Source organism: Rhinatrema bivittatum, chromosome 5 (genome assembly GCF_901001135.1).
Source record: "Rhinatrema bivittatum chromosome 5, aRhiBiv1.1, whole genome shotgun sequence".
In the NCBI taxonomy this organism is placed as follows: domain Eukaryota; kingdom Metazoa; phylum Chordata; class Amphibia; order Gymnophiona; family Rhinatrematidae; genus Rhinatrema; species Rhinatrema bivittatum.
In genome coordinates, this window is record NC_042619.1 from 363901044 (window position 1) to 363908828 (window position 7785).

The window sequence follows — 7785 nt, forward strand, 5'->3', positions numbered from 1 at the left end:
TCCACAATGAATAGGCATGAGAGAAAATTTGCATGTTATAGAGGCAGTGCATGCAATTTTTCTCTCATGCATATTCATTGTGGATATCTTGAAAACCTGACTGGCTGGGGGGGTCCCCAGGACAGGGTTGAGAACCACTGTCCTAGATGCACAGTCCAGATGTATTCCACACATTAAAAAAGGTGGAAAGAAGGCAAAATGATTACTGGCATGGTTAAAAGGGGAGGTGAAAGAAGCTATTTTAGCCATAAGATCTTCATAAAAAATTGGAAGAAGGATCCAACAGAAGAATAGGATAATGCATAAGCGTTGGCAAGTTAAATGTAAGACAGGCTAAGAGAGAATTTGAAAAGAATTTGTCTGTAGAGGCAAAAACTCACAATAAAAACTTTTTAAAATATATCTGAAGCAGAAAGCCTGTGAGGGAGTCAGTTGGCCCGTTAGATGATCGAGGGGTTAAAGGGGCACTTAGAGAAGATAAGGCCATTATGGAAAGATTAAATGATTTCTTTGCTTTGGTGTTTACTGAAGAGGATGTTGGGGAGACACAAGTTCCGGAGAAGGTTTTCATGGGTAATGATTCAGATGGACTGAACCAAATCACGGTGAACCTAGAAGATGTGGTAGGCCTGATTTATAAACTGAAGAGTAGTAAATCACCTGGACTGGATGGTATACACCCCAAGGTTCTAAAGGATCTAAAAAATGAAATTTCAGACCTATTAGTAAAAATTTGTAACCTATCATTAAAATCATCCATTGTACCTGAAGACTGGAGGATAGCTAATGTAACCCCAATATTTAAAAAGGGCTCCAGGGGCGATCCTGGAAACTACAGACCGGTTAGCCTGACTTCAGTGCCCGGAAAAATAGTGGACTAAGCATCAAAATCACAGAACATATAGAAAGACATGGTTTAATGGAACAAAGTCAGCATGGCTTTACCCAAGGCAAGTCTTGCCTCACAAACCTGCTTCACTTTTTTGAAGGAGTTAATAAACATGTGGATAAAGGTGAACCGGTAGATGATGTGTTCTTGGATTTCCGAAGGCATTTGATAGTTCCTCATGAGAGGCTTCTAGGAAAAGTAAAATGTCATGGTATAGGTGGCGATGTCCTTTCATGGATTACAAACTGGCTAAAAGACAGGAAACAGAGAGTAGGATTAAATGGACAATTTTCTCAGTGGAAGTGAGTGGGCAGTGGAGTGCCTCGGGGATCTGTATTGGGACCCTTACTTTTCAATATATATATAAATGATCTGGAAAGAAATACAACGAGTGAGGTAATCAAATTTGCAGATGATACAAAATTGTTCGGAGTAATTAAATTACAAGCAGATTGTGATAAATTGCAGGAAGACCTTGTGAGACTGGAAAATTGGGCATCAAAATGGCAGATGAAATTTAATGTGGATAAGTGCAAGGTGATGCATATAGGGAAAAATAACCCATGCTATAGTTACACAATGTTAGGTTTCATATTAGGTGCTACCACCCAAGAAAGAGATCTAGGCGCCATAGTGGATAACCGATTGAAATCGTCGGTTCAGTGTGCTGCGGCATTCAAAAAAGCAAACAGAGTATTGGGAATTATTAGGAAGGAAATGGTGAATAAAACGGAAAATGTCATAATGCCTCTGTATTGTTCCATGGTGAGACCCCACCTTGAATACTGTGTACAATTCTGGTCGCCGCATCTCAAAAAAGATATAATTGCGATGGAGAAGGTACAGAGAAGGGCGTCCAAAATGATAAGGGGAATGGAACAGCTCCCCTATGAGGAAAGACTAAAGAGGTTAGGACTTTTCAGCTTGGAGAAGAGACGGCTGAGGGGGGATATGATAGAGGTGTTTAAAATCATGAGAGGTCTAGAACGGGTATATGTGAATCGGTTATTTAGTCTTACAGATAATAGAAAGACTAGGGGGCAATCAATGAAGTTAGCAAGTGGCACCTTTAAAACTAATCGGAGAAAGTTCTTCTTCACTCAACACAATTAAACTCTGGAATTTGTTGCCAGAGGAAGTGGTTAGTTCAGTTAGTATAGCTGTGTTTAAAAAAGGATTGGATAAGTTCTTGGAGGAGAAGTCCATTACCTGCTATTAATTAAGTTGACTTAGAAAATAGCCACTGCTTTTACTAGCAACAGTAACATGAAATAGACTTAGTTTTTGGGTACTTGCCAGGTTCTTTTGGCCTGGATTGGCCACTGTTGGAAACAGGATGCTGGGCTTGTTGGACCCTTGGTCTGACCCAGTATGTCATGTTCTTATGTTCTTACATTTTACTTTCTGTATTTTGGGTTACTAACTAATAGGCTCATCAACATACATTTGCATGTGATGAGCGCTATTAATTTTGGGGGGAGGATTGGCCATGCGTTTTCCATGTGATATTACCCCTTAGATTATAAGGGGTAATAATAGGTCTTCAAAAACGCGCTGCCAAACGGGGTCTAAACGCGCTCAGCCGAGCGCACCATTCTGTATCGGCCTGTATGCGCTGAGTGAAAAAGAATTTTTCTTTGATTTGTTTTAAATGAGCTATTTGCTAATGGACTGCCCTCTAATCCTTCTGTCAGCATTGTTTTCAGTTTCTAGTGATTCCAGACTTGAAATGCAATACGGCCTGTGTTGATTTTCTGCTGGGTCATGCCAGGTTACCAGCTCAAAACCTTTTGGAACTTGAGTCTAGGCCAGCATTTTTCTGGTCTCTGTACCACCACCAAGTTTATCTGGCCCTGCCTTGCTGTGAAGCCCCAGTTTGTGATTGAACATCTGGCAGTTATGTTTTGTTTTGATACTTTTCCCTGCTCATGCCTCAAGAACCTAGCAGCAGTGACTCTAATCAGAGAAGACAAACTCAGACTTGTCTCAGCGCCATGAGGCTCACTCAGAAGGTAACTTTTAAAACAGCACATGGGTGCACAATTTGTGCACATTCGTCGGCCCAAGGACACAGCCATTTTATAACATGCTCACATGTGCACAATTTTAAATGGGCACAGACCTATGTGCACAAATACTGCTTCTCCCGCATAATTTTAAAAGACACATGTGCGCATGCCATTAGCAGGTTTTCCAGTTCATTCCCAGTTCACCTAGGTAAGGAATAGGACTTCCAAACCCCACTATTTTACTAGCCACCCTTCTCCCCTGTTAGCCCCAAATCTTAAAACCCTGCCAATCTATATATCTTTATTGTATAACTTACACATCATCATTTACAGCGGTATAGTTTCACAGCAGGGAACCCCAGCGTGCACCTGTGTGCGTAAGTATTTACGTGCTAATATGAAGTTGAAATCCAGGAACACCCATGCCGCACCCACAGACCACGCCCTGCCCCTTTTTTGGAACATTTCATTAGTGCTCGCAGCGGGAGATTTGCATGTACTTAGGCGGCTTTTAAAATCTCGTCAGTGTGCATATCTCCCAGTTTTGGTGTGCGCCGGGCTTTTAAGATTCACCTTTGTTGAGCATCTTGGGAGGCATGGTTTGTCTGTTCTTGTGATGTTCTCTGAGAAACATGGGTAGCATATCGCTCTAAATCGGCCCATGCAGAGGAAAAGAGCCAGAGAATCATCAGGGGCCTAAAAGGTAAACAAGGGAGAGTCAAGAGATTTGAGGAAAAGGTGGATTGAGAGGTGTTAAAATGAATGGGGAGAGACACTGAGGAAAGGACAATGGTGGTAGGAAGGGAGAGTAATGGGGTTAGGGAGGTGAGAGAGATCAATGTAGGATTAGGGGGCTGAGAGTGAGAAATAGGGGCTTGGGGAAGGGGGTGAGAGTGTACTGCAAACAAAAACAAAGATGAAGAAAGTGACAGAAGAACAGACGTACAGGACAGTCACTGGGCACAGCGATGCTTCGGTCAGGAGGAGGAGCTCCCAGGCAACGACAGTGGTTGTGCGGAAGCTTTCCTCTGCATCTGGACTGACGGAGATATCTTGCCTGCCCCTTTTGATGGTCATTCACCCTTTCCACTGCAGGTCCCCCACTTTGGAATTCGCTCCCTCCGGATCTCCGCCAAGAACTCTGCCCAAATGACATTCAAAAAGAAGCTAAAGACTTGGCTTTTCGCCCAAGCATTCCCGGAGAGCTAAGGCCCGATGAAGTCGATGACTTTATAGACCCCGGTCCATCTATCTCACTGTACATATGTTTTTGAGTTGTACTTTATTTCTTTAATAGTCTCTTTGAATGTAGTCCTTTTGATCTCTCTGTAAGTTCTTTATTTTCAACTTGTTCCAATGTATTCCGCCCCAGAGGCGACAGTTTCAGTTCCTTGTAAACCGGTGCGATATGTATATTATACAGGAACATCGGTATATAAAAATTAAAAATAAATAAATAAATAATATGTGAGCATCTCTTTCCATCATTTGATCTAGGTTGGAAGGAGATCAGGAACAGGCTGGCCTGGCCTACCCACAACATTAAACATAAATAAAACTATCCTTTAGCCTTTTTTAACATTTATTTTATATTCTGTGTTTACAATGGTATACAAATAACATCAATGTCTAATTTTAGTTATGTGATACAAACTGGGGTAGAAATAGCAAATACTACAGTTCATTTTATAAAAACTCAAACAAAAAATATTGTATGAGCTCTGGGGATAAGTGTTTTTCTTCTACTGAGTTCTGGGAGAAAATATATATCTTCCACTGACTTAGCCTCCCTAGGATGGTAAATTTTAAACAGGTGAACATGTGCACGTGTTTGTCGGCTTGTGCCAAGGAATGCAGCCATTTTATAACATACGCATATATATGCGTGCATGGTATAAAATAGGCTGAACGCGTGCACATGTGCATGTAATTTTAAGTGGGCGCGTGCCTATGCGTGCACATGCCACTTCTACCACATAAAAGGGATTTTAGTAGACATGCGCCAATGTGCTTACCAGTTTGCCCAGTTTGCCCAGGTAAGGGATAGGACTTCTTAACCTCCTAGCTAAATAGCCTCCCTTCTCCCCTGTTAACCCCAACCTTTGAAATCCCTCTCACCTCTTAACTTTTTTTTGTTTTTCGAACTACACACCATCCATAGCAGAAGTAAAGTTATGTAGCAGGGGACCCTGGCGCATACTCATGCACGTATGTATATGTGACTGGTTTCATTGCGAAATCCAGGAACGCTCATGCCCCACCAGGACAACGCCCACGCGCCACCACTTTTTAAAAACATTTTTATGTACGCATAGCGGGAGATATGTGCGTTTGCAGGCCACTTTAAAATCTGTGCGGCATGTGCTGGTCCAACTTATGTGCATATCTCCTGATTTTGACATGTGCCAGGCTTTTAAAATTCAACTTTGAGTGTTTTTTTTATATGCCCCACCTATGAACTGTAATCAGTTTGCTTTTCATGATTACAAAAAATCTTCATTCAAAAATTGGAAGAAGGATCCAACAGAAGAAAATAGGACAATGCGTTGCCAAGTTAAATGTAAGATAATGATAAGACAGGCCAAGAGAGAATTTGAAAAGAAGTTGGCCGTAGAACCGGGAGCAGGAGCTGGAAGCCGGGGGTAAGTGTTGCGGGCCTGCCATGGGCGGCACCCGCAACATGCATTATCTATAGGGAGCTGATTTGTTTCACCAGATGGTAGAAAGTAAATCTTATCCCACAGAATCTCTTCCGTCCTTTAATTTCTACACAAAGTAACATGAGGGAACTCCCCCACCACACTAGGACAATTAAGAAAGAGAAGGTTCAAATGTCTGACTATCCTCTACAAACTCCACTCTCCTATTGAGGGTCCCATGCTCTTGAATGAGGGAAGAATGTGCAGCTTTTAAAGATTTTTCATCATTCTCCAAGGTTACAATTCTCTTGGACAGCTCCTGTTCTGGTAAAGCATGATTAGAAACCAGACTCAAGTTTATTAGACATGGAAACTACTTTCATAAACATTCAGAGAAATCTGTACCAACTTTAGCCATTAAGCCCCATAGGGAATCCAAGACATGGGGTGGGACACATCTTTGTCTCCAGGAGTAAAGCCCTCCATACCCACCAGTGCAGTTCCAGAAAGCCCCCATATAAATGCAGAAAAATCAGTGTCAGTACCATCATCTCCTATGGCTCCCTCCATCTCAGCGTCCACAGTCACATTATCTGTCTGCAACGTCGGGGCACTGGAAGTGGAGCTTCGCACAGCCGGTGACAGGAGGTCATCATGGAGGCTAAAACGACACCTCCTCCACAGCCATGACTGAGTCTCCTCCATCCATCCCAACAACAGGACCAAACGCCCCCAGTACAGATGAAGAAGCCACAAACTCATCGATGACATGCTGCCCAAAGGAAGATAAAGACTTGGAGGGAAATGTCTTAACCTTTCCTTTCCTTTTATTTATTTATTTTTAATTTTTAATTTTCAATTTCAAACTTTATAGACATCAAAAAAATGCCATCAGAATTTGGTATCAATGATTACACATATTTTTACTCATACAACCTTTACCCAATCTTTTCTTTTTAAACCATTCTACCTATTGTTACTCATATACAACAAAAGGGAGACGTAAGATTAAATATGAGCAGCAAATGTAAACATAGTGGGGCACATTTTAATACCTACTCGTGGGCGTAGATTTGTGTGCGCAACCTGGCGCGCACAAATCTATGCCCAATTTTATAACATGCGCGCACAGCCGCGTACATGTTATAAAATCCAGGGTCAGCACGTGCAAGGGGGTGCACACTTGTGCACCTTGCACGTGCCAAGCCCTAGGGGAGCCCTGATGGCTTTCCCTGTTCCCTCCCTTCCCCTCCCTTCCCCGCCCCCCCCCCCCAGTCCTACCTCAAACCTCCCCCTAACCTTTGTTGTGCAAGTTGCGCCTGCCTCTGGGCAGGCGTAGGTTGTGCACGCCAGCCTAGAGGTCTTACGGAGTCCTCTGGCCACGCCCCCTGCACCTTTTTTCAAGCCCTGGGACATACGCGCGTCCCGGGGCCTATGCAAAATAGGTTCGTGCACGTAACCCCCCTGCCCGCGTAAGGCTTTTAAAATCTGCCCCAGTATTTCCAAAAATAAGTGAGAGTAAGGCAGACTCCAATAATTATCCATCAATCTATATATCACCCTGGATCCTGAGTCCAATGATGTGATTCCAAATAATCTTCAAGTTGTTTTGGAGCATAAAAAATATATTTAATGCCTTCTACATTCATGATACATTTGCAGGGGAAACGTATTATCTGGGCCCCTCGTTGCCTAGCTTGGACAGCTAGATTCAAGAACTTTTTTCCTCTTCTCTGTGTCTCTTTAGCCACATCTGGGTAAACCCAGATCCTCTGACCCAAATAGAGGGAGCTCCTCTTTTGAAGAAAAATTTTCAGGATGTTATCCGTATCAAGGGAGACCATATAGTTTACAAGTAACGTGCCCCTTCCTTCTATTTGGTGTTCAAGTGAAGTCTCCAATAGCTCAGTTACATTCAATATGCTTTCCTTTATATCCTGTCGATTTCCATTCTCCTTTTTAAATCCGGGTAAGAAATAAACTTTTATCAATGATGGCTGTTCTTCCATTGATATCAGCAGTACTTCTTTCAAATAATGCTTAAATTGCTCTTTAGGCAATATCATTTTGCATTTAGGGAAGTTCAAAACTCTTAGATTTCGATATCTGGCTTCATTTTCAAAAATCTCAGTTCTCCTGCTCATCATCATTTCACCCTGTATTATGGTGCTTTGAACATTTTTTACTTGTTCAAGTTTAACTTCTACTTGTTCAATCTTTTCTGAGTGTATTGTAACAGCTGGTTTCA